The 27650-nt window shown below is 45.8% G+C and overlaps 1 long non-coding RNA gene across 1 annotated transcript in view; it reads right to left on the reverse strand.

Annotated features, from left to right (window-relative positions):
* LOC147348234 (uncharacterized) overlaps window positions 1–27090 on the reverse strand; it is a 241404-nt gene extending 214314 nt beyond the window's left edge. Inside the window, exon 1 of the long non-coding RNA XR_015151256.1 lies at window positions 25858–27090. This is a non-coding gene — a long non-coding RNA (uncharacterized LOC147348234). The remainder of the gene's footprint in view (window positions 1–25857) is intronic.
* Between the last annotated feature and the right edge of the window lie 560 nt (window positions 27091–27650).

The following is a 27650-nucleotide window of genomic DNA, read 5'->3' on the forward strand; positions in this document are numbered from 1 at the left end:
TCTACAGGGTTTCATGTCATTTCTATCAAAATCACAACAAGACTTTGTATAGACACAAGCTTATTCTAACATATACAGAAAGGTGTTAAGGTTTTAAATAGGTAAAATAACCTTGAAAAAGTAGGAAGTGGGAGGATTCACTGTACCTGATATGAAAGCTTACTAAATGACTACAGTCATTAAGATAATGTGGTACTGGATTAGAGAGAAACACTAGTAAAACAGAATAAAGAATCCAGAAAAAGACAAATATGTTCAACTTAACTTTTCACAAAGGTGAAAAGCATTTTAACGAAAGACAGACTCTTCAGCCATTGGTGCTGGAGCAAACGAATATCCAGAGGCTAAAAATGAATCATGACTTAAACCTTACACATTATGCAAAAATCAACAGAAAACAAATCATGAACATAAATGTAAAACTATAAAACATTTAAAACAAATATAGGAGAAAATGCTTGGAACCCAGGGCTAGGCAAAGAGTCCTCAGACATAACACCAAAACCACAATTCACACAAGGAAAAACTGATATATTGGATGGCATCAAAAGTAAACCTGTTCTTCAGAAGACCCCGTTAAAATTATGGAAAGACAAGCTACAGACTTGGAGACAATAAATCCATCAAGAGATATATAGCATATATAGAAAACTGCTAAAAAAAAAAAAAAAAACAAAACCCAATAGTAAAAAACCCAGCAATCCAACTTAAATGGGCAAAAGATATGAACATACATTATATTGAAGATAATATACAGTCGCAAATAAAGACATCACGAGATTTTCAAGTTTATTAACCATTAAGAGAATGCATATTAACACTCCAGTGAGGTATCACTGCACATTTATTCAAACTGTGAAAAGAAAATACTTACTATTTTAAATGAATAAGTAAATATTTTTTAAATTAAAGAAAAAAAATACAGCAACAACCAAATGCTGGCAAGAATGAAAAAAAATTAGGTCATTCATAAATTCCTAATGAGAATGTTAAGTAGTAAATCCACAGTGAGTTTGGCATTTCTTATATAGTTGATCCTTGAACAATATGGCTTTGAACTACTTGAGCCCACTTACACACGGAGAAAAGAGTGGTTTCTAGGGGTTAAGGACCTGGGTCGGGGTGAAGGGGACACAGAAAGGTGGTTATGCTTATAAAGACATTTTTGTGGTGTTCAAACTATACTGTATCTTGACCATAATGGTAGCTACGAAAATCTTGTGATAGAATTGCAAAGAACTAAGTATATATACACACTCATGAGTGCAAGTGAACTGGGAAAATCTGAACTTGATCAGCGGGTTACACCAATGTCAATCTCTTATAGTTGTGATACTGTAGTTCTGCAAGATATCATGAGGGAAACTGGGTGAAAGGTACATGGGATCTTGCTGTATTTCTTATAACTGCATGTGGCTCTATAATCATCTGTAAGGGAAAAAAATGAGAATTTTTTTAATGGACTGGTGTGTTAGGACTTTCTCTCTCATGCCTCTACCATCACCATGAAAACACTCCAGGACAGCCTGCTGGAGGATGAGAGACTTGACATATATAGTCAGTCACCTTAGGGGCCCCAGCCAAGACCACTGCCAACAGCCAGCCATTCCCCAGTCACATGAGTGACCCGGGAAACGCCAGCAGCCCCAGACACACGTGCAACTAAGGCTTATTGTTAAATGCCACTGAAGGTTTTGTGCCTGTTTGTCATGCAGCGTTATTATTGCAATGGATAACTGATACCAACAGCCAAGTCTCAGAAAAGACCAACTCAGGGATGTAGGCAGACCAACTGCATCAAAGCTCCCTACACAGAGACACAGCTACTCCCACCCGTTTTTGTACTTAGGTCCTTCCGGCTCAATTACAAAAGATGCAAATTCCTGGGGTTGGGGGGTGGTGCTGCCTGCCTTAACTTGAATCCTATGCTCATCGTTTTGCAGAAAACAGAAGGACATCACATTCATTGACAGTGTGGAACCCCAAAGGAAAAGTGGGATACAGGAAAGCTAGCTAACCAGACAAAAATGAGTGAAGTCCTCTGTCAGGACAGACAGGCTGTATTTATAAGCACTAGGATGATGCTCAGCTTCTAAAAACAGATTCAGAATTCACAATTCTCATTTTTATCATTTTAGGGGAAAACAGCCTTGAGAAACTAGGTCACTTTACAAACAGCGAGACAGAACAGTTTAATAAATATTAGGACCCTGGAAACAGATCGTGTGGGTCTGATTTCAGCGCTTCTGCAAAATCACAGATGTCCTGACCTTGGGCAACTGGCTGATTTGAAAAATGCCATATCCTATACCCAGATAATAGAGACTTATAGTGCTTATTACATTAAACGTTTGGAAAATCTTGAGGTACAGAAACCTCTTTATGAGGAATTAAGCCAGAACTTCAGTCAGTCAGTATACCAGGGTAGTGAAAGTAAGGCTCTGTTTATATCCTGGCTCCACCACCCACAATCTGTGTGACCTTGGGTAATACACTTAACCTCTATTACCCCAGTGTCTTCATCCATAACATGGGGATAATAACAGCACCTATCTCCTAAGACTGTTGTTCAGACTTAGTGACTGTATCTGTAAAGCGTTCAGAATGGTGCCTAGTTCAAATTACAGTGTTACCTGAAACATAACAACCTCTTTCAATCTTTGTTTGAATACAGAAGCCCCTTGCTTTATCATTCCTCCTGGTGTGGGAAGACAATTTATAACATTTGATCTGTGAGTTTTACCAACAGGAAAGGCCATATGTCACATCTCGTCCCTCTGCAATTGGGGGAAATAACGACAGAACCATCATAAATCCCTAAATCTTTATTTTAACGGCTACAGTGACTGATCCTTTGATACCCAACATCCCATTTCACTATTATAAGTGTCCCATTCCTTTCAAGGTTTCAAAAGGATGCTTTATGGCCCCTTCTTCATTGATCACATGGCTTATTGACAGGGCACAGCTGAGCCAACTGAGTCTTTTCAGCAGCACAGAGCAGCTCTCTCTCCACTTGTGGGCATTTTGATGGATAGTCAATCACCACAAGGGCTGTGTGGCCAGGGCGCATCAGGCCCCAGTGGAATTAGATTAAGAGGAGGCTCCTGAGGTACTGAGTTGAAGAAGTAATTTTTCATCTCTAGAGACCTGAGTTCAAACCTCACTGATGCCACAAGAGGAAACAGATTTTGTGGCCTCAGTCCGTCCCACAATTTGTCAGCATCTGACAGGAGCAAAATCCTTCCCGAAAGCCATTCATCAAAGGAAATGGAGTCATCAGAGCTTAGGACTGATGGGATGTGAGGAGGCTAAGACGCTACATGTAACAGTGAACCTAGTTAGAAAGGAGTTCCAGGACACAAGCGCAAAGGCGAACAAAGGTGCAGACGGTAACACGTCTGTCCTTTCACCTCCCCCTCCTCCAACCTCTGGCAACCAGCCATCTACGCTGGATCCCTAGAGATCTGCCCGTTCTGGAAACTTCACATAAATGGAATCACACAACATATAGCCTTTTGGGTCTGGCTTCTTTCACTGAGAATAAAGTTGTTACGATGCATCCATGTACCCATATTCCTTTTTATAGCTGAGTACTAGTCCCTTGTATTGTGTCTATTCCTCCTATGTGTATATGTTGGCCATGTTTTGTTTACCTGTTACTCTGACCTGGAGAATTCCATGGACTGTATAGACCATGGGGTCACCAAGAGTCAGACACGACTGAGTGACTTTCACTTCACTTTCAACAACTGATGGATGTTTGCACCTACAGGCAAGATGGAGTGTGGCCCCTTTAAAAAGGGTTTCTCTGACAAGCTGCATACCCTTGGCATACTCCCTCACCCTTTCTGGACCTTGGTTTCCCTATCCGTAAGTGGAGGTGACTATAGTTGTGAGAATTAAATCGCACAATCCATACAAAGTGCTGGGCACTGAGCCTTTATCTTTACAATAAATCCTCTCTTTATGGTAAACTAAATGTATTGCTTATAGCTTACTACTGCTATTGCTAAGTCACTTCAGTCGTGTCCGACTCTGTGCGACCCCATAGATGGCAGCCCACCAGGCTCCCCCGTCCCTGGGATTCTCCAGCCAAGAACACTGGAGTGGGTTGCCATTTCCTTCTCCAATACATGAAAGTAAAAAGTGAAAGTGAAGTCGCTCAGTCGTGTCTGACCCTCAGCGACCCCATGGACTGCAGCCTTACAGGCTCCTCCATCCGTGGGATTTTCCAGGCAAGAGTACTGGAGTGGGGTGCCACTGCCTTCTCCTGCTTACACACTCCAAATAAAACTCATGAGGGACTATTTTCTCTTGGTCAGTAGATCCTTAAAGAGAACATAACCCAAAGTGAAAGTCGCTCAGTGGTATCCGACTCTTTGCAACCCCATGGACTATACAGTCCATGGAATTCTCCAGACCAGAATACTGGAGTGGGTAGCCTTTCCTTTCTCCAGGGGATCTTCCCAACCCAGGGATCAAACGCAGGTCTTGCTCATTGCAGGCAGATTCTTTACCAGCTGAGCCACAAGGGAAGCCCAAGAATACTGGAGTGGGTAGCCTATCCCTTCTCCAGCGGATCTTCCGGACCCAGGAATTGAACCAGGGTCTCCTGCATCGCAGGCGGAGTCTTTACCAACTGAGCTATCAGGGAAACCCGAATATAACCCAAGAAGAAAGAAAACCTCTGAGGTTCGAGGCCTATTCTTCCTTTCTCGGGCACCTTCTGGAAGGGCTGTGTCTCCACTCTTTCCTGCCCTGTGCTGGTGCACGTATGGCTTTCAGAAGGAGGCAGAAGCCACAGGCAGGGTCAGTGGGGTCAGGACCAAAGCCCTGTTCAGCCCTGCCTCAACAACTATGCTCAACCAGGGAGCTGTATTTTTAAAAACAAGAGCCTGGCCATTCTATCAGACAGCACTCTCTTGGTTACAAATGACAGAAACCTTGACTCCAACAGCTCAGGATGTTTGGCTCCTGTTCCCCAACCACAGGGACAAGGAATGGATATTGTGACCAGTCCACGTGGGTCAGGATCCACCCTTCAACTAGTGGCTCTGGTCAGGGCACCAGGGTTCTGTCCTTCAGACGAAATGGCTGCAAAGGGGCAGAGGGAGGAAAGCAGCCTAAATAAGCTAACTTCTAAGAAATAAAAACTAGAGGATGATAAAGAAGAAAATAATGCTCACCTAGCATTTACATTGTTTCAAATACCATGCCACCCAGGTCTGAATGGCTCTTGTGGTCTTGGGGGTTAATTACTTTTTTCTTGACAAGTGAGGAAATTAAACCATAGATAAATTAAATTCCCAAATTAACAAGTGGTTTTTCTTCCTCTAGGTAACTCCAGAGTTCCTGCTTGTCTCGCGCTTCCATACTGAGCTTTCTGTTGTTGTTCTCTTGCTGGGGTGACAGCAAGAGGTATGGAAACATCAGTTGAACCCATCAAGGGCAATGCTAAGCCCCACTGCCCAGACACCCCGCTCCTTACAAGACAGGATCCCTACAGGCGTGGGTTGCCAAAGAGATTCCATCTTGCTGGCCAACTCTGATGGACGCAAGCAGGTCAGAAATGATACAGAGAACTTTTGAAGCTGCCTTGGATTCAAAAGGAGAAGGATGCTATCGTCAATTGGCAATGTGTGCAGGGCCAAAGGGCATGGAAGTTACCGTGGAAGTGCTGCTGCTGCTGCTAAGTCGCCTCAGTCGTGTCCGACTCTGCAACCCCATAGATGGCCTTCTACCAGACTCCGCTGTCCCTGGGATTCTCCAGGCAAGAACACTGGAGGGGGTTGCCATTTCCTTCTCCAATGCATGAAAGTGAAAAGTGAAAGTGAAGTCGCTCAGTCGTGTCCAACTCTTCGCAACCCCATGGACTGCAGCCTACCAGGCTCCTCCGTCCATGGGATTTTCCAGGCAAGAGTACTGGAGTGGGGTGCCATCGCCTTCTCCAGTGGAAGTGCTAGCACTTGCTAACTTGACCCCCACACTTGAGAGGGAAAGGAGCACCAACTCTAATTCTTTAGATTTCCAGCCTACTTTTTATTTTTTATCTTTATCCAACTTGCCTTTCGAACTACTTTGGAATAACCCAGCAATCTTTCCTAGCATCCACCTTCCTACACCCCCCAAAGTTCCCAGGACGTTGCTTTGACTGAAACATGATTTATTAAATTCTTGTTACTATGCAATGGTCTTCAGCATGTGGGTCTTGTGGCCACTCTGTCTCTCTTTTCCAAGCAGGGGTCTGACATTATTCTTTGCAGATCCAGCACCCCCAGAGCTCAAAGCACGAATCTGCAGCCTCGAGTCTCTTTCTTATTTATCAAGGCTTTCTAGGAAGAACAGGATCTTCATCTTCACCAGCACAACTTTCTCACAGTCCATGCAATATACATACACACATATAAGTAATTCATACACGAACAGATTCCATCGCCTCTGAACCCATACACAGGTATAAAGATGCTGCACGGACGTGTAAACATGCATACACACACATCGAGCTTGTTCCTCTCATCCTTCACCCTACAGAGACAAGCTATAAACTCCAACTGTCTATCTGTGTGTACGTGTAGAGATTGAAAGTTTCCAAATTTACACATTCTGCTCCAGTCCACCGGTGAGGAACAGATGAAAAAACAGTGATCTATCCATACCACGGGACACCATGCGGCCACAGACATTAAACAAAGACAGCAGTGCATCAGTAAGTCCCAATATGGAAAAATCTCCATGAGAGATTATTAAGCAAGAAAAGTAGATCAGAGCGTGAAAAACTGTCAAAACGTCACGAGGGTGTCTAAGGATAGGGGGTAGCCACATATACAAAGAACCACCAACAGTGAGGAAAGTGAAGACGAATGAATGGTGCCGTGTCTGTTAAAACAATCAGACACATTCATTCTTACATCAAAAATAAATGCGGAATGATACACACCAAACTGTGCTAAGTCATTATCCTTGGGGAATAGGATCACAAGAGACATTTGCTTTTGAGGTTAAGTATTTCTATAATGACTGCATTTTAATTACCTGGGTGTATTAAGGTTTTTTTTAATCTACTCCACAATGTTTGAGCTGTCATTTAGGTTTAAGAGCTCTACTGAAGACTTCTCTTAGAAAGGAAGAGAGAAAAGAGGAGAAAGAGGATGAGGGAGACTGAGAAACTCAGCTCTCCCTTTAATGCACGATCTGAACCACTATGATCCCTAGAATATTATTTTTCCACTGCTGCATAAACAAGAACAATCAAAGGCTAACACTTTCAAGTTGGAAATAAAACATGGCAATGTCCAGAGATAAACAGCCCTGAAATCAGGCACAGTCTCTTGCTCTAAAGGCCCGGGGGAATTGTGTTTCTGGATTGGCTTCTAACATCTCCTCCGTGAGGATGGTCAGGTTCACCCACAGGCTGTCACAACCCTCTCTCGGGCACTGGAGTTCGGCCGTGCCCACAGCAGAGCACAGACTCCCTTCAACACATTCACTTTCTGGCGAACGACAGCGAACTCTCTCCCGAGGACCCTGGCCCTTCAACTGCTCCATGCTGAATGAGGCTATGTGGCCCGAACCCTATTGCTCACATGGAAATGTGCTTCTGGACATCTTTTTTTTTTTTTTTTTTTTCCTCCAAACTGTTTCTCCTTTAACTGTTCTGGACACCAGCAGATGCCATTAGCCCGGTGGTGACAACTGGGCGTCATCCTGAACTTCTACAGGGGACTTTCCGGGCCATCTTCTTGTGGCCCTGGCCAACTGCTGCACGTCCAGGCAGGGCAGGAAGTTATGGCTCCATCATGGACCATTCATTCCCTTCACAAATTAACTGCCCGCTCCTTTCATGCAGGTTTCTGCTGCGTTACTGCTGTGACACACTCCCATCCTTCTGGTGAGAGGTGGCCTTTCATAGTTTTCTTTGAAACCTTGGTTTGCTACAATTTATGCCTTGATTAAAAATGTGCTGTCGGGTGAAACATATCATTCAGGGGAGGGATCTTTGTTAATTAGTAAAACAAATCAGGTCAAATGTTTCTCATAAAGATTTCTGCATGTCTGCAATTCCAAAATGGCTTAAATTTGGCTTCCTGTGTGACTTAGTTTCATGAAGAAGAGGCAGGAGGAAACCTACAATTTGGGGGGTGAGGGGGTAAATGCTAGAAGCAGTGGCAAGAGACATTATTTTTTTCTGTACTAATATCATCACTCTCAGGACTTCGCTGGCAGTGCAGCGGTTAAGACTCCATGCTTCCACTGCAGGGGATGCGGGTTCTATCCAAGGACGGGGTGACAAAGATCCCACATGCCACATGGCATGGCCAAATATATATGTAAAATCACTCTGCAATAACATCATGAAAATAATTATATTTGAATCCTGACAAGTTCGAACCTCTGTCCATAGCTCATCAGGCACTCTATCAGATCTAGTCCCTTAAATCTGTTTCTTACTTCTACTGTAATTATACAGTAATTATACAATAATCATAAGGTATTTGATTTAGGTCATACCTGAATTATCTAGTGGTTTTCCCTACTTTCTGCAATTTAAGTCTGAATTTGGCAATAAGGAGTTCATGATCTGAGCCACAGGCAGCTCCCGCTCTTGTTTTTGCTAACTGTATAGAGCTTCTCCATCTTTGGCTGCAAAGAATATAATCAATCTGATTTCGGTGTTGACCATCTGGTGATGTCCATGTGTAGAGTCTTCTCTTGTGTTGTTGGAAGAGGGTGTTTGCTATGACCAGTGCATTCTCTTGGCAAAACTCTTTTAGCCTTTGCCCTGCTCCATTTTGTACTCCAAGGCCAAATTTGCCTGTTACTCCAGGTGTTTCTTGACTTCCTACTTTTGCATTCCAGTCCCTTATAATGAAAAAGACATCTTCTGGGGGTGTTAGTTCTAGAAGGTCTTTTAGGTCTTCATAGCACTGTTTAACTTCAGCTTCTTTAGCATTACTGGTCAGGGCACAGACTAGGATCACAGTGATATTGAATGGTTTGCCTTGGAAACGATCAGAGATTGTTACGTCATTTTTGAGATTGCATCCAAGTATTGCATTTCATACTCTTTTGTTGACTATGAGGGCTACTCCATTTCTTCTAAGAGATTCTTGCCCACACTAGTAGATATAACAGTCATCTGAGTTAAACTCACCCATTCCAGTCCATTTTAGTTCACTGATTCCTAAAATGTCAACATTTACTCTTGCCATCTCCTGTTTGACCACTTCCAATTTGCCTTGATTCATGGACCTAACATTCCAGGTTCCTATGCAATTTGCTCTTTACAGCATCAGACCTTGCTTCCATCACCAGTCACATCTACAGCTGGGTGTTGTTTTTGCTTTGGTTCCACCCCTTCATTCTTTCTGGAGCTATTTCTCCACTGATCTCCAGTAGCATATTGGGCACCTACCGACCTGGGGAGTTCATCTTTCAGTATCCTATCATTTTGCCTTTTCATACTGTTCATGGTTTTAGAAAAGGCAAAGGAACCAGAGATCAAATTGCCAACATCTGCTGGATCATCAAAAAAGCAAGAGAGTTTCAGAAAAAAATATATTTCTGCTTTACTGACTATGCCAAAGCCTTTGACTGTGTGGATCACAATAAACTGTGGAAAATTCTGAAAGAGATGGGAATACCAGACCACCTGACCTGCCTCTTGAGAAACCTGTATGCAGGTCAGGAAGCAACAGTCAGAACTGGACATGGAAAAATAAACTGGTTCCAAATAGGAAAAGGAGTACGTCAAGGCTGTATACTGTCACCCTGCTTATTTAACTTCTATGCAGAGTACATCATGAGAAACCCTGGGCTGGAAGAAGCACAAGCTGGAATCAAGATTGCCGGGAGAAATATCAATAACCTCAGATATGCAGATGACACCACCCTTATGGCAGAAAGAGAAGAGGAACTAAAAAGCCTCTTGATGAAAGTGAAAGAGGGGAGTAAAAAAGTTGGCTTACAGCTCAACATTGAAAAAACTAAGATCATGTATCCAGTCCCATAACTTCATGGCAAATAGATGGGGAAACAGTGGAAACAGTGGCTAATTTTATTTTGGGGGGCTCCAAAATTACTGCAGATGGTGACTGCAGCCATGAAATTAAAAGACGCTTACTCCTTGGAAGGAAAGTTATGACTAACCTAGCTGCTAAGTCACTTCAGTCGTGTCCGACTCTGTGCGACCCCATAGACGGCAGCCCACCAGGCTCCCCCGTCCCTGGGATTCTCCAGGCAAGAACACTGGAGTGGGTTGCCACTTCCTTCTCCAAGGCATGAAAGTGAAAAGTGAAAGTGAAGTCGCTCCATCGTGTTCGACCCTTAGCGACCCCATGGACTGCAGCCTACCAGGCTCCTCTGCCATGGGATTTTCCAGGCAAGAGTACTGGAGTGGGGTGCCATTGCCTTCTCCGATGACTAACCTAGACAGCATATTCAAAAGCAGAGACATTACTTTGCCAACAAAGGTCCGTCTAGTCAAGGCTATGGCTTTTCCAGTAGTCCTGTATGGATATGAGAGTTGAACTGTGAAGAAAGCTGAGCGCCGAAGAATTGATGCTTTTGAACTGTGGTGTTGGAGAAGACTCTTGAGAGTCCCCTGGACTGCAAGGAGATCCAACCAGTCCATCCTAAAGGAGATCAGTCCTGGGTGTTCATTGGAAGGACTGATGTTGAAGCTGAAACTCCAATACTTTGGTCACCTGATGTGAAGAGCTGACTCATTGGAAAAGACCTTGATGCTGGGAAAGATTGAGGGCTGGAGGAGAAGGAGACAGAGAATGAGATGGTTGGATGGCATCAGCAACTCAATGGACATGGGTTTGGGGGGACTCCCGCAGTTGGTAATGGACAGGGAGGCCAGGCGTGCTGCAGTTCATGGGGTCGAAAAGAGTCAGAAACGACTGAGCGACTGAACTGAACTACTCCTTGGAAGCAAAGTTATGACCAACCTAGACAGCACATCAAAAAACAGAGACATTACTTTGCCAACAAAGTTTCGTCTAGTCAAGGCTATGGTTTTTCCAGGAGTCATTATGGATGTGAGAGTTTTCACACAGCTTTCTTCACAGTCCAACTCTCACATCCATACATGACCACGGGAAAAACCATAGCCTTGACTAGACGAACCTTTGTTGGCAAAGTAATGTCTCTGCTTTTGAATATGCTATCTAGGTTGGTCATAACTTTCCTTCCAAGGAGTAAGCGTCTTTTAATTTCATGGCTGCAGTCAACATCTGCAGTGATTTTGGAGCCCCCAAAAATAAAGTCAGCCACTGTTTCCCCATCTATTTCCCATGAAGTGATGGGACCAGATGCCACGATCTTCATTTTCTGAATGTTGAGCTTTAAGCCAACTTTTTCACTCTCCACTTTCACTTTCATCAAGAGGCTCTTTAGTTCTTCACTTTCTGCCATAAGGGTGGTGTCATCTGCATATCTGAGGTTATTGATATTTCTCCTGGCAATCTTGATTCCAGCTTGTGCTTCACAGAAATGACAATTTTTGTGCTTTTATCTACTTGGATTATATGAAATTCAATTTAATTCATTTATTAGTTAATCCATTTAATTGAATTAATTTATTCCAAATTACAATATAATAAACATAAACAGGTTTGGGAGCAACCTCAGACAGAGCGGGGGTAAAGGGGTGGAGGGACTCAGTCACTGAGATTCAGCTCAGTCAGCTGAGAAATGCCCAGTGGGCAAGCCAAGGACCTCACTTAGAATGCTTTCCTGAGGCATGAACACCAGCAGCTGACTGGCTGTGAAGTGGGGTTCCTTGTGAGAGTTTCTACTGAGCCAGCTGTGTACTAGGCTCTATGAGAAATCCAGGTGGAAGTGCAACGTGCACCTTCTAACAGCACTGTCTGTCTATCTCCCAAGGGAGACAGAGCAACCCTAAAAGGGCTTGAATAATAAGGAGGGTGCAGAGAGAAGTACCAAGTGCTGGCACAGAGACAGAACCTTCCAGGTAAAGAGGAGAAAGGCTGCTGCCAGTACCAGCCCACATCCTCCTGGCCACTTCAGCGCACAGAGGCCAAGACCTCCAACAGCCAGTGCCTGCATCTCCACCTGGCACTTTCTCTGAGCACCACAAATTCCTCTGGCCCAAGATGCTAGAGAATTCCCAGACGGCCCTCAGGAGCCGGTGCATAAATATCCCACCTCCTTGCCCCATGGTAGGATCGTGCTGGGGAGTGTGTCCTGCACCATTTCTCAGAAATGCCAGCAGGATTAAACTCCAGGCGCCTGCAGTGGTTGCTGGCTGGTGAGACAACTAGACAGACTCTTTCCCTGCCCTGTCTCTCTTCTCAACTGCCCCGAAGCTGTTTCTTGGGATGAGCTTCCAAATTAGCCAGCAGCACCCGAATTCCTGTCACAGGATGAGAAATAACAAATTCAGACAAACAGTATTGGTTAACAGCTTCCCTTCACTGAGACTTGATGGGCCTAATATTGTGCCAGGCAACTGATGTGAGTTCTCATTCATCTTCACAACAATTCAACAAAGTAGGAACTACCGCAACTGTGACCGGATGAAAAAGCTGAGGCTCAGATAGGTTAAGTAACTTGTTCAACGACACACAACTCGAAAATGGCAGTCATCAACAGATGAACGCACAGTAGTATATACACACAATGGAACATTATTCAGCCCTGAAAAGGAATGAAGTACCAATACATGCTACAACATGAGTGAACCTCAGAAACGTCATGCTAAGGGAAGGAAGCCAGACAGAAAAGATCACGTGTAGTACAGTTCCATTTATATGAAATACTCAGAAGAGATGAACCCATAAAGACAGAACTCAAATACATAGTTGCCTGGGGCTGCGGGGAGGAAGGAAATAGGGGGACATTTCTTAATCAGCACAAGACTTACTTTGGAATGATGGAAATGTGTTGAAACCAGATAGAGGCAGTGATTGTAAACTAGTGTAGATATACTAAATGCCACTGAATTTTAAAAATGTTCATTTTATGACAACTGAGTTTCTTCCCTTTATTTTTTTAAATGGCAGAGCTGGGAGTTTAAACCAGGGACTCAAATAAAAGGAAAAAATAAATTTAATGAAGCGAATTAAAATAAAAATACACCTAGGGCTTCGGCCAAGAGACTCCTCTTATGGGTGATCCTCCAAGGGTGGTCTCTGGGCTGAGAGCAGTGGCAGCAGCTGGCAGCCTGTTAAAAACGCACACTCCGAGGCCCCATCCCAGGCCTCCTAGATCAGCACCTCTGGGCCCGGCCCAGCAGTCTGGGTGTTCACAAGCCCCACAATGGATTCAGACATAACAGAGACGGAGGACCACTGCCTTGTGGCCAGGAATCAAAACAGTTTGATCCTCAGCAGCACTCAGCTAATGTCTACCCAAACGCTTCACATGCAAATCTACTATCTGCTGGACTTACTGAAATGAGGGGGCTTCCCAGGTGGCAGAGTGGTAAAGAATCTGCCTATCAATACAGGAGACGCAGGGGAGGCCAGTCCAATCTATCCCTGGGTCGCGAAGATCCCCTGGAGGAAATGGCAACCCACTCCCATATTCTTGCCTGGAGAACCCCATGGACAGATGAGCCTGGCAAGCTACAGTCCATAGGGTCACTGAGAGTCGGACACGAATAAGCCCACTGGAATTAGGACTTCAAGGGCTGGTTTGGGTGTGGGTTTAAGTCATCATGTGCACCCCTTACCAGCCAGGGGGGGTCAGGGTGTACTACTTTCAAGGTATGTGGACTCTCCCCAAAGCACAAGCCAGAGCTGGGCATTGCTGCCCTGCCAGGGGGCAGCCCTGGCAGGCCTGGCACGTCCATCTTCATGTGATGGTCAAGAGGCCCAGGCAGGCTGGGGCGTGTGCTCACCAGACCAGCTGAAACCCAATCACAACTGTTTCCTGAAGACAAAACAGGAGGAGATTCAACGGTGCTGCCAGCACTGAGGCTTGTAAATACCCCCGGGACGCCGATGAGTTCCAGACCCGGCCCCTTTTCAAGACCAGGAAAGCAAACCCAGTGAATTTACTCAACAAAAGGAATTAGGTATAGAATCAAAATTATATTCTCCTTTATAGTAACATTTGAGTTTTAGTTCAATTCCAGGGACAAACCACTGGAATGCAGTAGTTTACTCTGAATATGAATGCCTAAGGAAACACTCAAAATGCCCCAGCCTAACCCACAGGCTTCCCTATGCAGCGTTTTTATGTCACATGAGTTCCTGAAGATGTTAACAGGAATGTCGGACACAAAGTCTATGGTCAAGCGACTCTGAGAAAATGTGCTTTCTCCTCCCACCTTTTGAAGACTCACAGCGTACATCAGCATATTAAAGGCTCTGGGAAGCTGTACAGCACAAAATTCTGCTGCGTGACCCAGGCTGTCACAAAGCCCAGGCTTATTTACGAGGCAGCAGAGCACAGCGGTTTAGTGCAAGCTCCAGAATCTGTGTCTGGGTGCACATCCTGACTCAGCCCCTGGCTGCACGACCTCAGGGAAGTTAGTCACCCTCTCTGTGTCTGTTTCTTCACTGATGAAAACTGATCGAGTTCCTAGAGCTGTTATGGGGATGAGCCGAGTTAACGAAGACAAAGCAAATACAACAGTGCCTTATGTCACTAGGTACAGCCTCCACAAATGTTCACTGTGTACACACACACAATTTTTTAATTGTTGTTGAGTCGCCAAATCATGTCTGACTCTTCAAGACCCCACAGACTGCAGCACGCCCGGTTTCCCTGTTCCTCACCATCCCTCAGAGTTTGCCCAACTTCATGTCTGTAGATGAGATGGTTGGGTGGTATCACCAATGCAATGGACATATTTTTAATTACTTAATGATTTAATACAGCATACTGCAGAACCCAAGTTCCCCTGGGCACAAAGCAGAAAATTTAAGAGATACGACTTTATCTTTGCCTAGAAAGCAAAGAAGAGGATAATGAACTTTTCTGCATGAACAGGACAAACTTATGAGCAACTGTGACTTTAAGAGACAAATGGAGCGCTTGCCTGGCAGTCCAGTGTCTAAGACTCAAGCTTCCAATGCAGGGGACACGGGTTCAAGCCCTGGTTGTTGGGGAACTAAGATCCTATATGCCTTGTGGTGTGGCCAAAAATTATAGATAAAAAAGACAAACAGGATGCTGGCCACTGAGTGTACATTCTGGTTGGAGCCCTTCACCTATGTGTCCATTCTTCCCCTTTACCACTGAACACTCCTCTGTATATAGATTCCCTGTGGAATGACCTCTAGATGCTCAGAGAGAAGCAAGAGAGAGGAAAGTAAGGAGGAAAACTTACAATAAAGACTTTGTATCTAACTCATCAGGATGAGAGGACAAGGCAAGGAACATCTCGGAGGTTTGCCCGAAGCCAATGTGATCGATTAACTTCCAGAGAGCTGGCCACGATGTGGCTGCAAAGGTCTGTCCCTTGGCCTCGAACAACTGGGAAACAGCCCTCAGGAACACCAAACATCTGACAAACGAGACGCCAGCTCAAGGGACCACAAGGAATGATATCTGAGGCCACCAATCTGGGGCTATTTACAAGTTACCACTGACCTCAAGGGGCCTGGTGGGCTGCCATCTATGGGGTCGCACAGAGCCGGACACGACTGAAGCGACTTAGCAGCAGCAGCATTGACCTCAAGTCCCAAAGTTCAAGTTCCACTTTTACAGTCTTTGACCTCTAAAAACTGCTACGTCCAAAATAAGCTCAGAAAAAGCAGCGATAATGCCATTTACCACCTCTGCAGCCCAGAAAAACTGAGCAATGCTGACTAGCGGCTCAGGAGGCTCATCAACTTATTCATTCAAGTAATATTTATTTCTTGATTAATAATATGTGTATAATAATAACAAATATAATATGTGTCAGGTTCCATCCTAGGACTGAGATTTTGGCAGAGAACAAAACAGACCACATTCCTGTTTTTCTGGAGCTTCCAAAAACAGTCGACTCTGGGCTCTGCGTTAGCCAAGGAGAGACAGGTGGGTGTCTGGGTGAACACTCACTGCTGAATTTCCATACTAAGCACTTTACATCCACTATCTTATTTCATTTTCACAACATCCCTAGACAGCCATGTCTACTTTCTCCCTTTCATAGCTGTGAACCAAGACTCAGAGAGGTATAGCCATTTGTCCAAATGCACACAGCTTGTCAAGACTGGTAATGGACAGGTATTGATTTTAGGTAGTACGATTCCAGAGGCCACATTCCACCATACCACACCTTTCAAGAAAGAAAAATATGGAAAGGTCTTACCTTCACATCTTTCCTTTTTCCCCCAAATGAGAACTGTTTTAGTGTTCAGATCCCCAAAGTGATACAACAGAAGTCATTTAACATTCTCTGAAGTATTTTACACTTGCAATGATTATGCAGTGTCAGAAAAAAATATTTTCATTTGTTATTTTTTCCCAAATGAAGAATAAATGCTTGTTACAGAAATGCACACAGAAGGGTTTTGTGTCGTTCACTCAGCAAAGCTCTGAGCAGCTGCTGTGAGGGACACACAGCAGACAGGAGTGCGACAGACACCCTCTCCACCTTCCTGGAATTGACATCCTGGCAGAAGAGAAGGGCAACAGGTACTTCATGGGGAGTGAGAGGCAGCCTGGCCTGGGGGCGTCAGTGCGGGACAGGATCTCCACCAAAGGGGACGTAAACCTGGTGAAGGAAGCAGAGGCAGCAAGCGGGTGGGGTGCACATCACAAAAAAAGATTCCCGCCAAACGGAGCGTCTGTGCAAAGGTCCTGAGACAGGAAGGGACAAAGCCTGTTGGAGGAGAGGAGCCGGGCAACACAAGGCTTTGTGAACAGGTCGGGTGAGAACTGGAAAGCTTCATCCTAAGAAGACTGAGCACTGCTGAAGGGTTTTATCAAGAGAATGCAAGTATAAAACCACCTGAATCCCACCTTCCAGGCTGACAACTGTTAACATTTTGCTGTGGAACCTTTGCAAATTTTTTTGAGGCCCCTGTGCTCACAAGCACAGACCTCTAACCTGTTCAAATGTGGAATGAGACAACACAGTCTCTGTTCTAATCTGCTCTTTCCTCTTGACAGTATGTGGTGGTCACCATTTTAGGTCAATAAACACGGATCTGTGGCATTCTGTCAATGGCAGCTTGGTAAACCGCTTTATTAAGAGACCACAATTTAGCTCACAGGTTCTGCTGACAGCCAGCTAAGTTGTTTCTATTTTCCTCCTTCTGTGGACAAACCACAGTGATCACCCTGGCACTGAAGATTTGTCCTTCCAACAATGCTGAATTCTCCTTTCCTCACATCTCTGGTTGGCCCAAAGGCCCGGCTTGCCCTTGATCTGAAGGTTTGGCGTCTGAGTGCTAGTTAGGTTAAAAAAGACGTAAGGCTTGTTTTGGCAGAGTCGAACACGGCAGTTTCCACCCTGATCCAAAGCAGATGGTGGGGTCCAGGGAGATATTAGAAAAAAGAGGGAACTGGCAGCTGGGTCTTCCTTTGGGAATTGGCAGGGCGGAGGCGGGGGTGCAGTAAGGATGAATTAAATGTTAAACCCCAAAAAAAAAAAATGGTGACATGAGCTGGAATCCAGCCACAAGTTCATCTCGCATCTGACAGCAGCACATATGTCCAAGAGCTGGACGCTAAGGGGGAGACTTTCAGGGGCACCACAGGGTCGTGGGGACACAGCACAGCCTGCCCACCCTGGCCCCCAACTCCATCCCCTCTGATCCCTGCTCTACAGCCTCCCTGGCCCCCCGACTCTCTCCTCGCCCCGCCGAGTCCATTCACATTCAAGGGCTCTGCACTGGCTGGCCATCCTTCTAGAACGCTCCTCCTTGCACCTACCCCAAGACGGAAACCTCTCAGCACCCAGATTTCTTTCTACCACCCCTTCTCCACAAAGCCTCCACCGAACATCCTACTTAAAGTGGTCCTTCTGCCCCCACACCACCCCCATGACTGCCTATCAAATCTTCCTCCTTCTCCAGGCCCCCATCAAAAGCATCTTGTTTTTCAGTTTTGTAGAGTCTACCATTCTTTCAGTTCAGTTCAGTTGCTCAGTCGTGTCCGACTCTTTGTGACCCCATGAATCGCAGCACGCCAGGCCTCCCTCTCCATCACCAACTCCCGGAGTTCACTCAGACTCACATCCATCAAGTCAGTGATGCCATCCAGCCATCTCATCCTCTGTTGTCCCCTTCTCCTCCTGCCCTCAATCCCTCACAGCATCAGAGTCTTTTCCAACGAGTCAACTCCTCACATGAGGTAGCCAAAGTACTGGAGTTTCAGCTTCAGCATCATTCCTTCCAAAGAACACCCAGGGGTGATCTCCTTTAGAATGGACTGGTTGGATCTCCTTGCAGTCCAAGGGACTCTCAAGAGTAAATGCAAACTCTATGAGGACAGAAATCTCATCTTCCTTATTCCTTTGAGAGATGGACTATTTCCTGCCCTATCAGTAAATAAGACCATCACAGTCATCAGCCATTACAGCCCTCCAATGGGAGCTGGAGAGCCTGAGGAGTCTCAGGAAGGAAAGAATACCTGCCATCCAGCAGCCATCAAACGGCAGACGTTCCCTATGGTGACCCCTGAGGAAACTTAGGATGTGAAAATACAGGATACTGGCCCGAGATGGGTGAGGTGTATATCAGGTGAATAATTTCAGTGAGCCCAGACTCATGTATCTTCCCATACATAGAAAAACACTAAATTCCTTAACTTGAAGCCACAATCTTTTAACCTTCCATCTATCTGCCCCTTTGTTGAAAACTTCTATATAACCTGGCCTCTCCACTTCACCTCCTTGAAGCAGCTTCTCAGAGCTCCCTGAAATACTATCTCCCAGGCTGCAGTTCTCATTTTGGCTCAAATAAAACTTGACTCAAAACTCTCATATTGTGCATTGTCTCTCCCAACACCTTATTGCATCCCCATCACTTGGCATACTGCCTAGAACAAAGGGCATGTGCTACCTGTCTGATGAATGAATAAGCAGAATCACACAGCCCTGGGTTCAAATCCTAAATCTACCGTAACATAAACGGGGATAAATATACCAGTCAATCCTAAAGGAAATCAACCCTGAATATTCACTGGAAGGACTGATGCTGAAGCTCCAACACTTTGGCTACCTGATACGAAGAGCCAACTCATTAGAAAAGACCCTGATGCTGGGGAAGACTGAAGACAAGAGGAGAAGGGGACGATAGAGCTGAGATGGTTGGATGGCATCGCCAACTCAATGGACATGAGTTTGAGCAAGCTCCAGGAGATGGTGAAGGACATGGAAGCCTGGCATGTTCCACGGAGTCGCACAGTCGGACATACTGAGTAAACTACAAAAAACCAGTTTCTTACTTTTTTTCCCCATGGGTATGATAAAAGCTCCCACCTTGCTAGAGTGCCATGAAGACTAAGCAACACAAGACACTGCCCATGAAGTGGAGTCCAGTCCAGACACAAGTGTCCAAACGAGGGTAAGTGGAGAACAGAAGTCTTTCTAGAGCAAACCTAGGGAGCTCACGTTCTTTTACTACCTTCAGTTCTTTCCTGGGCTTCCAAACCTGTAACTTTACCCACAACGGGCACAGGTTTCTTTACAGCTGCGACAGACAGCTGAAAACAATTATCAAATGGGTTCTGGGGACCAAAGTATTATTGTCACTTGTTTACAACTCTGCCCAAAGATCAATTTCTCACAATTAACAGGGCCTCTGAGGCAGGTTCTGACTTAACTAATTGAGGCAGGAAACAAGCTTCTATCCACCATTTATTTAGAGCTGTAAAGGCCACTTGATTAAGCCAACCCGGTCCACACCTGAGATGCCAGTAGTATGAATTATTTACAGAGCTTAATATTTGCATTACTGGATGTGTCTGTCCCTCCCTGACTTCTCCAACTCCCAGCAAGAAACCTCTCGCCTTATCTCATTAGCTGCTCCATGTGTGGAAAGGAGATGACAACTCCTCTCTTAAACACGGTTGGTAACCAATAAGCCTCCCTGTTTCCAGAATGTAAAGCAGGAACTATGAAGTTTTCAAGGCACAGTGCTCCCTCTGGTGGTCATTATTCAAACTGCAACACCAGAATCCACACCACCTTCATCTCCCAGTGCCTGGGCGAACTGGCCACACAATGCGAACTGGCCTTGGGGACATCAGTTCAGTTCAGTCGCTCAGTCGTGTCCGAATCTTTGCAACCCCATGGACTGCAGCATGCCAGGCCTCCCTGTCCATCACCAACTCCCGGAGTTCACCCAAACTCATGTCCATTGAGTTGGTGATGCCATCCAGCCATCTCATCCTCTGTCTTCCCCTTCTCCTGCCTTCAATCCTTCCCAGCATCAGGGTCTTTTCAAATGAGTCAGCTCTTTGCAACAGGTGACCAAAGTACTGGAGCTACAGCTTCAACATCACTCCTTCCAATGAATATTCAGGACTGATTTCCTTTAGGATGGACTGGTTGAATCTCCTTGCAGTCCAAGGGACTCTCAAAAGTCTTCTCCAACACCACAGTTCAAAAGCATCAATTCTTTGGCAGTCAGCTTTCTTTATAGTCCAACTCTCACATCCTTATGTGACCACTGGAAAAACCATAGCCTTGACTAGACAGACCTTTGTTGGCAAAGTAATGTCTCTGCTTTTTGATATGCTGTCTAGGTTAGTTATAACTTTCCTTCCAAGGAAAGCGTCTTTTAATTTCAGGGCTGCAGTCACCATCTGCAGTGATTTTGGAGCCCCCAAAAATAAAGTCTGACACTGTTTCCACTGTTTCCCCATCTATTTCCCATGAAGTGATGGGACCAGATGCCATGATCTTAGTTTTCTGAATGTTGAGCTTTAAGCCAAGCTTTTCACTCTCCTCTTTCACTTTTACCAAGAGGCTTTTTAGTTCTTCTTCTCTTTCTACCATAAGGGTGGTGTCATCTGCATATCTGAGGTTATTGATATTTCTCCCGGCAATCTTGATTGCAGCTTGTGCTTCATCCATTTCTCATGATGTACTCTGTATATAAGTTAAATAAGCAGGGTGACAATACACAGCCTTGACGAACTCCTTTTCCTATTTGGAACCAGTCTGTTGTTCCATGTTCAGTTCTAACTGTTGCTTCCTGACCTGCATACAGATTTCTCAAGAGGCAGGTCAGGTGGTCTGGTATTTCCATCTCTTTCAGAATTTTCCAGTTTGTGATGATCTGCACAGTCAAAGGCTTTGGCATAGTCAATTGAGCAGAAATAGATGTTTTTCTGGAACTCTCTTGCTTTTTCGATGATCCAGCGGATGTTGGCAATTTGGTCTCTGGTTCCTCTGCCTTGTCTAAAACCAGCTTGAACATCTGGAAGTTCATGGTTCACATATTGCTGAAGCCTGGCTTGGAGAATTTTGAGCATTACTTTATAAGCGTGTGAGATGAGTGCAGTTGTGCGGTAGTTTGAGCATTCTTTGGCATTGCCTTTCTTTGGGATTGGAATGAAAAGTGACCTTTTCCAGTCCTGTGGCCACTGCTGAGTTTTCCAAATTTGTTGGCATATTGAGTGCAGCACTTTCACAGCAGCATCTTTCAGGATTTGAAATAGCTCCACTGGAATTCCATCACCTCCATTAGCTTTGTTCGTAGTGATGCTTCCTAAGGCCCACTTGACTTCACGTTCCAGGATGTCTGGCTCTAGATGAGTGATCACACCATCATGATTATCTCAGTCATGAAGATCTTTTTTGTATAGTTCTTCTGTGTATTCTTGCCATCGCGTCTTAATATCTTCTGCTTCTGTTAGATCCATACCATTTCTGTCCTTTATCGAGCCCATCTTTGCATGAAATGTTCCTTTGGTATCTCTAATTTTCTTGAAGAGATCTCTAGTCTTTCCCATTCTGTTGTTTTCCTCTATTTCTTTGCATTGATCGCTGAGAAAGGCTTCTTATCTCTCCTTGCTATTCTTTGGAACTCTGCATTCAGATGCTTGTATCTTTCCTTTTCTCCTTTGCTTTTCACTTCTCTTCTCTTCACAGCTATTTGTACGGCCTCCCAGACAGCCATTTTGCTTTTTCACATTTCTTTTTCTTGGGGAGGACTTCCCTGGTGGCTCAGACGGCAAAGCGTCTGCCTACAGTGCAGGAGACCTGGGTTCAATCCCTGGAGAAGGAAATGGCAACCCACTCTAGTATTCTTGCCTGGAAAATCCCATGGACAGAGGAGCCTGGTGGGCTACAGTCCATGGGGTCACAAAGAGTCGGACACGACTGAGTAACTTCACTTCCACTCACTTTCTTGGGGATGGTCTTGCTCCCTGTCTCCTGTACAATGTCACAAACCTCCGTCCATAGTTCATCAAGCACTCTGTCTATGATATCTAATCCCTTGAATCTATTTCTCACTTCCACTGTATAATGATTAGTAGTTTGATTTAGCTCATACCTGAATGGTCTAGCGGTTTTCCCTACTTTCTTCAATTTAAGTCTGAATTTGGCAATAAGGAGTTCATGATCTGAGCCACAGTCAGCTCCTGATCTTGTTTTTGCTGACTGTACAGACATAGAGGCTACTTTTTACTCCAGGTAACTTAATGGTAATCTCCTCTCACCTGTGGCTTTAACTTAGATGTGAGTGGGTACAGACTCCTAGGGTAATGGAAATTAACTAGACGGATGCCAAAATGAGGCCACGCCTCCAATCAAATGTTTTGCTGTAAATTTCAAAGCAAATTTGAACCCTGAAGGGAAGGAGAGGTGGGGGTAATGTTTGGCTTTGTTCATGCTGAGCCCAAAAAAGGTTCCTTGTTGCTAAAAAGACCGGATCTGAAGAGTTCAGAGCCCCCTCCAGCCGCCAACGTTTCTTATGCAATCCCCTTTGATGACTGCTACAAATTTATGAAAATACATGGAGGTGATTTCCCTGGAAATCCACCTGGGCAGAGAATGAAGGGAAATCAAGGCTCGGGGCAGAAAGCTGGGGCTGGATCCTGCCAAGTCAGACAGATAGGGCAGCTGTGCACCCGCTGCCTCCACCATCCACACAAAGGCAGGTCCCAGGTCATCCAAATCTGAGAATGGGGGGCAGTCGGTGCCAGCCCTGCTGGAAATCAGATCGCTGGAAAAAGCCCCATCCAGTTCACTCCTCTCAACAATTTTGTAAGTGTGTAGGTATTTCCCAACTGGAAATCCCTGTGTTCCACTTCTTTCTTGAGAAGTACTTTCTGCTGGCAAAAGTTGGAAAATGCCCCATTTTCTTAACCTGTTCTGAACAAGAGTGAGCAGGACTCCTTTCAACTCCCCATCACACTTATGAGAAATGGAATATTTCTTGCCATGTCAGTAAACAAATAATGTGACAGTCATTGGCAATTGTAGCCACCACTGAGGGCGAGCCCTAAGGTAACTCAGGAAAGAAAAGAATACCTGCCATCTAGAACCCACTCCCTATGGTGAACCCTGAGGAAGCTTAGGAGGTGAAAAAATAGGATACTGTCCCCAGACAGCTAAGGTGCATATCAAAAGAATTATTTCAGTTAATCTAGATCCTTGTATCTTTCCACATATAGAAAAGCACTAAATTTCTTAACCTGGGAGTATCTGGTTTTCTTTAATTAATAATCATCTTTTGACATTCAGACCACCTGTCCTTTGTTGCAAAACTTCTGTACAACCTGGCTCCCAATTCCCACCCCATCGGAGCAGTTCTCTTAGGGTCACTTGAGATACTGCCTCCTGGGCCTGAAGTGCTAAAAATCCCCACCGAATAAAATGTAACTCTCAATTTGTAGGTTGTGAACACTGTTTAAGTCCACACCTACCTACTGACACTCCCCCTTGTTCATCCTATGTGACCAAAAACTAAACAGCAGGCTGAAAGCCATCAATGAGGGAACAGCTGAGTCAAGCAGGTATCCACACGCTGGGAACTCTGCACTAGGAGGAGAAATGAGTAGAAACTCTGTCCACCGACCTGAGGGGTGGCGTGTTTATTGCTCAGGAAGGCAGGTGGTGGAGGTGTGTGCAGGACCCCCAGAAGTAGCATCTATCTTTGAACAGTAATGTACTTGCAAGAAGAGCAGGAAACACACAGCTGAGATGAAGTGGGGGCTGCAGGAAGCATTTTCCTTCCACTCCAGATATCACTAGTTAAGATAATCCAGCCGCTTCCACGGACATTGCTCCCATGTCAGGTGAGTCCCACAGGCCCCTTCGCGAAGTCTCCCCACATATGGCCCTCTCTCCCTCCTACCTGTATTTCCCCCATGGAGGTGCCGCCAATTTTCTTCCGCTTATTTTAGCACTCCTATACAGGTCTCATTTACCCCTAGATTTGAAGCATTTGAAGTCCCTCTACCTAGGCCAGCCCAGTATGCCATGGGTGATCAGTAAACTCTTTCCAAAACTCAGGAATGGGAATAATCACTGAATCAATCATTTGGAAATAAATTCCTAACAATCAAGGGGAAATGACTAGTCGAGAAAGGCACATAAACTAAACACCAGGCAAATTAAACAACTCGGTTTAAAGAACCAGATATTCCGTCCCTTGCAGTGCTAAGCGAACACCAGGGGCATCAGCACCACCTGGAGGGTTTGTTATAAAATGGGCTCTCAGGCTCCACCCCAGAGTCTGTGACACAGCAGGGCTGCAGCGAGACCTGAATGTCTGCATTTAAAACAACTTCCCAGGTGATGCTGATGCTGCTCATTCAGGGACTGCAAAGCCCCACATTGAGAACAGCTGCTCTATGATCTTAGGGTAAATTACTCCCTTTGAAGCAAAAGAAAAAATGACAAATAGCAAAGTGAGACTGGACTCAGGATTACCTATCAGAATTACACCTCTGCCTTCAGTTTCTTGAAATACAGAGCCCAAGGCCTGTTATGGGCTTCCCTGGTGGCTCAGATGGTAAAGAATCTGTCTGCAAGTCTGAGGACCCGGTTTCCATCTCTGGATCGGGAAGATCCCCTAGAAAAGGGAAAAGCAACCCACACCAGTATTCTTGCCTGAAGAATCCCATGATAAGAGCCTGGCAGGCTACAGTCCATAGTCCGACTGGCAAAGAGTCAGACACAACTGAGCGACTCACACACACACACACGGCCTGTTACCACCTGAGGATGAGGGCAGAGCTCAACAGCCTGCATTTTTGGAAACAAACTCCTCGGGCAGAGCCATATTTCTGAACTGCTGGATTTATCTGGACACAATTTAAAACCTTAAAAGTTTGCTCAGATGTTTAAGAAAGACATCCCAGTAGATAAACAGAGAAAGATGTGAAAAAATGATTCAATTCATAGCCACCAAAGCCCATTAGCCCCCTCTGGAACTCTGCAGGCGATCGCTCTGATCAAGTTTCCCCATGCTTCCTCCTATATGGACCCACACGTGCCCAGAGAAAAGGTTTGAGAGCAAAGGGACTTTCAGTAGCCTCCCCCCTTCCACCCCTCGGTCTGCCTCCAGAACCCTGCAGGGCTCCTGGGCCACCCCAGCAGAGGTGATGGTGACCACAGGGGTCCTCATAGCATCAGTCACAGCAAATTCCTGCTCTGAGTCAGGAGAGCACCAGAAGCCTAGGGACGTTCTCACTGAACCCCTGGGAGGAAGCAGTCTTTCCCTCACATGAGCAAACTCAGGCTCTGAAAGGTTTAAGTCACACCAGTAGCAAAATCAAAAGGAAATCTGGGGCTCTCAAAATCATCCTGAGCATCTCCGCCATTCATTAAAAACGACATTTTCTTGTTTTTGTGAAATCCAACCTAAGTGCAGCCTCAAGACCCAACCCACAGCAAGCCCCTGAAGACTGTCCAAGTCAGCAAGTAAATAAAACCAAAACACACGTCATTTTCTCAGAGCCCCAAGACTGGGCCCCTCACTTAACTTCACAAGGAATCCGTAAAATCGTGCAGTTATTCCCGTTTTACAAACAAGCGAACTGAAATCAGAAACGTCAGGAGATTTGCCTGAGGGCCAGTGGATGGGTTTTTGTAGAGTCCCGGCGGTGTTTTCTTTTGCTGGTTTTCCGAAATGAAAGGTGCAGCTTGAGGACAGGTGAACACACTTCCAGATCTCAAGTCTCTCCTGCTCCACCACGAGGACGCCAACTGTCCCCACAGTCTGGGCCCCGAATCCAGGGCGGCATCTCGTGGGAGCAGCAGCAAGAATCCGCGGGCCCGCGGGGCTGGACAGGAGCTGGGTGGGCGGCGCCGCGCCTGCGTGGACCACGTGGTCGGGCCGACTGCCCTAAACGCCTGGGAAGATGCGATCCCTCCGCGGCCCAGCTGTGCGTCCTGCGAGTCGTGAAATGAGGCGAGGCGGAGGGGAAGCAGGAGGAGGGAAGGCTTGGGGGGTAAAGCCATCGATTCACACAGCCTGTTTGCCCGCCTCCCCAAGCCTCCAGAGGGTAGAACTCAGCTTGTATGTGACCGGCTAGAGGCCCCTGTTCAGTTCAGCTGCTCAGTCGTGTTCAACTGTTCACGACCCCATGCACTGCAGCATGCCAGGCCTCCCGGTCCATCACCAACTCCTGGAGTTCATTCAAACTCATGTCCATCGAGTCAGTGATGCCATCCAACCATCTCATCCTCTGTTGTCCCCTTCTCCTCCCACCTTCAATCTCTCCCAGCATCAGGGTCTTTTCAGATGAGTCAGTTCTTCCCATCAGGTGGACAAAGTATTATAGTTTCAGCTTCAACAACAGTCCTTCCAATGAATATTCAGGACTGATTTCCTTTAGGATGGACTGGTTGGATCTCCTTGCAGGCCAAGGGACAGAGGCCCCTATAAGAGCCCCAAATGCGGATCCCTACTCATTTTGTAAACAGATTACCTCCAGTCATGCCAAGCACTTAAATTTTGTGCTGAGCACTGGAATCATCATTTTTCTTCATTGATCGTTAAGTTACTTGGAAACAGTTTTTCCCTTCCCAACGTGAGGGCCTTTTTTGAGTTTGTTCTTCCACTTATTAATGTCTAACTGCAAGGCCCAGGGACCTTGCACAGTATCTCTCTCTGCCCGGTTCCCTCCAGTCCAGCCCCGCGGGAAGGGTTATTATTTCTGCTCTCCAGGTGAAAATGATGGACTCAGATCCCACACAGGCCAAATGCATCTGCCTTTTTCCTCTCCCCTTTCTCCCCAGCTCTCCCTGCACTTGAGGAGAAGAAACAAAACTCCTCCTCCCCATGTGGCAGGAACAGGCCAAGCACAGGGAGGTCACCTGACCAAGTGCCTTCTGGAGCCGGTTTGTGGCTCATTTCCTAGAGCTGCCTCAGCTGCTGGGTGGGGGAGGTGGAGGGACCCTGGAGGCGCCCTGGTCCACTGTTTCTCTGGCTGTTTTGAGCATCTGAACCCCTCAGACCCTTATTTAAAACTCTGGTTCCCAGGAGACCCCACAGGAGCCTCAGAACCCCCACGGTTGGGCCCGGACTCTCCAAGTGAATCTGATGCCCAACCCAGGGTAAGAAACACTGCTCTGATCCAGCCCGTGTATCAGACCACTGGGAACCCAATACCAGGGGACCAAGTCACCCAGCAGGTTAGTGACAGGGTTATGGCAGGAACTTAATGGTGGGACCCCCCCAAACCCAGAAGCCACCACCCCAGTAATTCCTTAAAGTGACTTTCTCTCCATCATCTTCATGCTCTCTGAGATAGCCAGTTTTCAGGCTGAGTGG

Source organism: Bos grunniens, chromosome 22, assembly GCF_055505025.1.
Source record: "Bos grunniens cultivar Pamir isolate PY7600 chromosome 22, Bosgru_T2T1.0, whole genome shotgun sequence".
NCBI classification, from domain to species: Eukaryota; Metazoa; Chordata; class Mammalia; order Artiodactyla; family Bovidae; genus Bos; species Bos grunniens.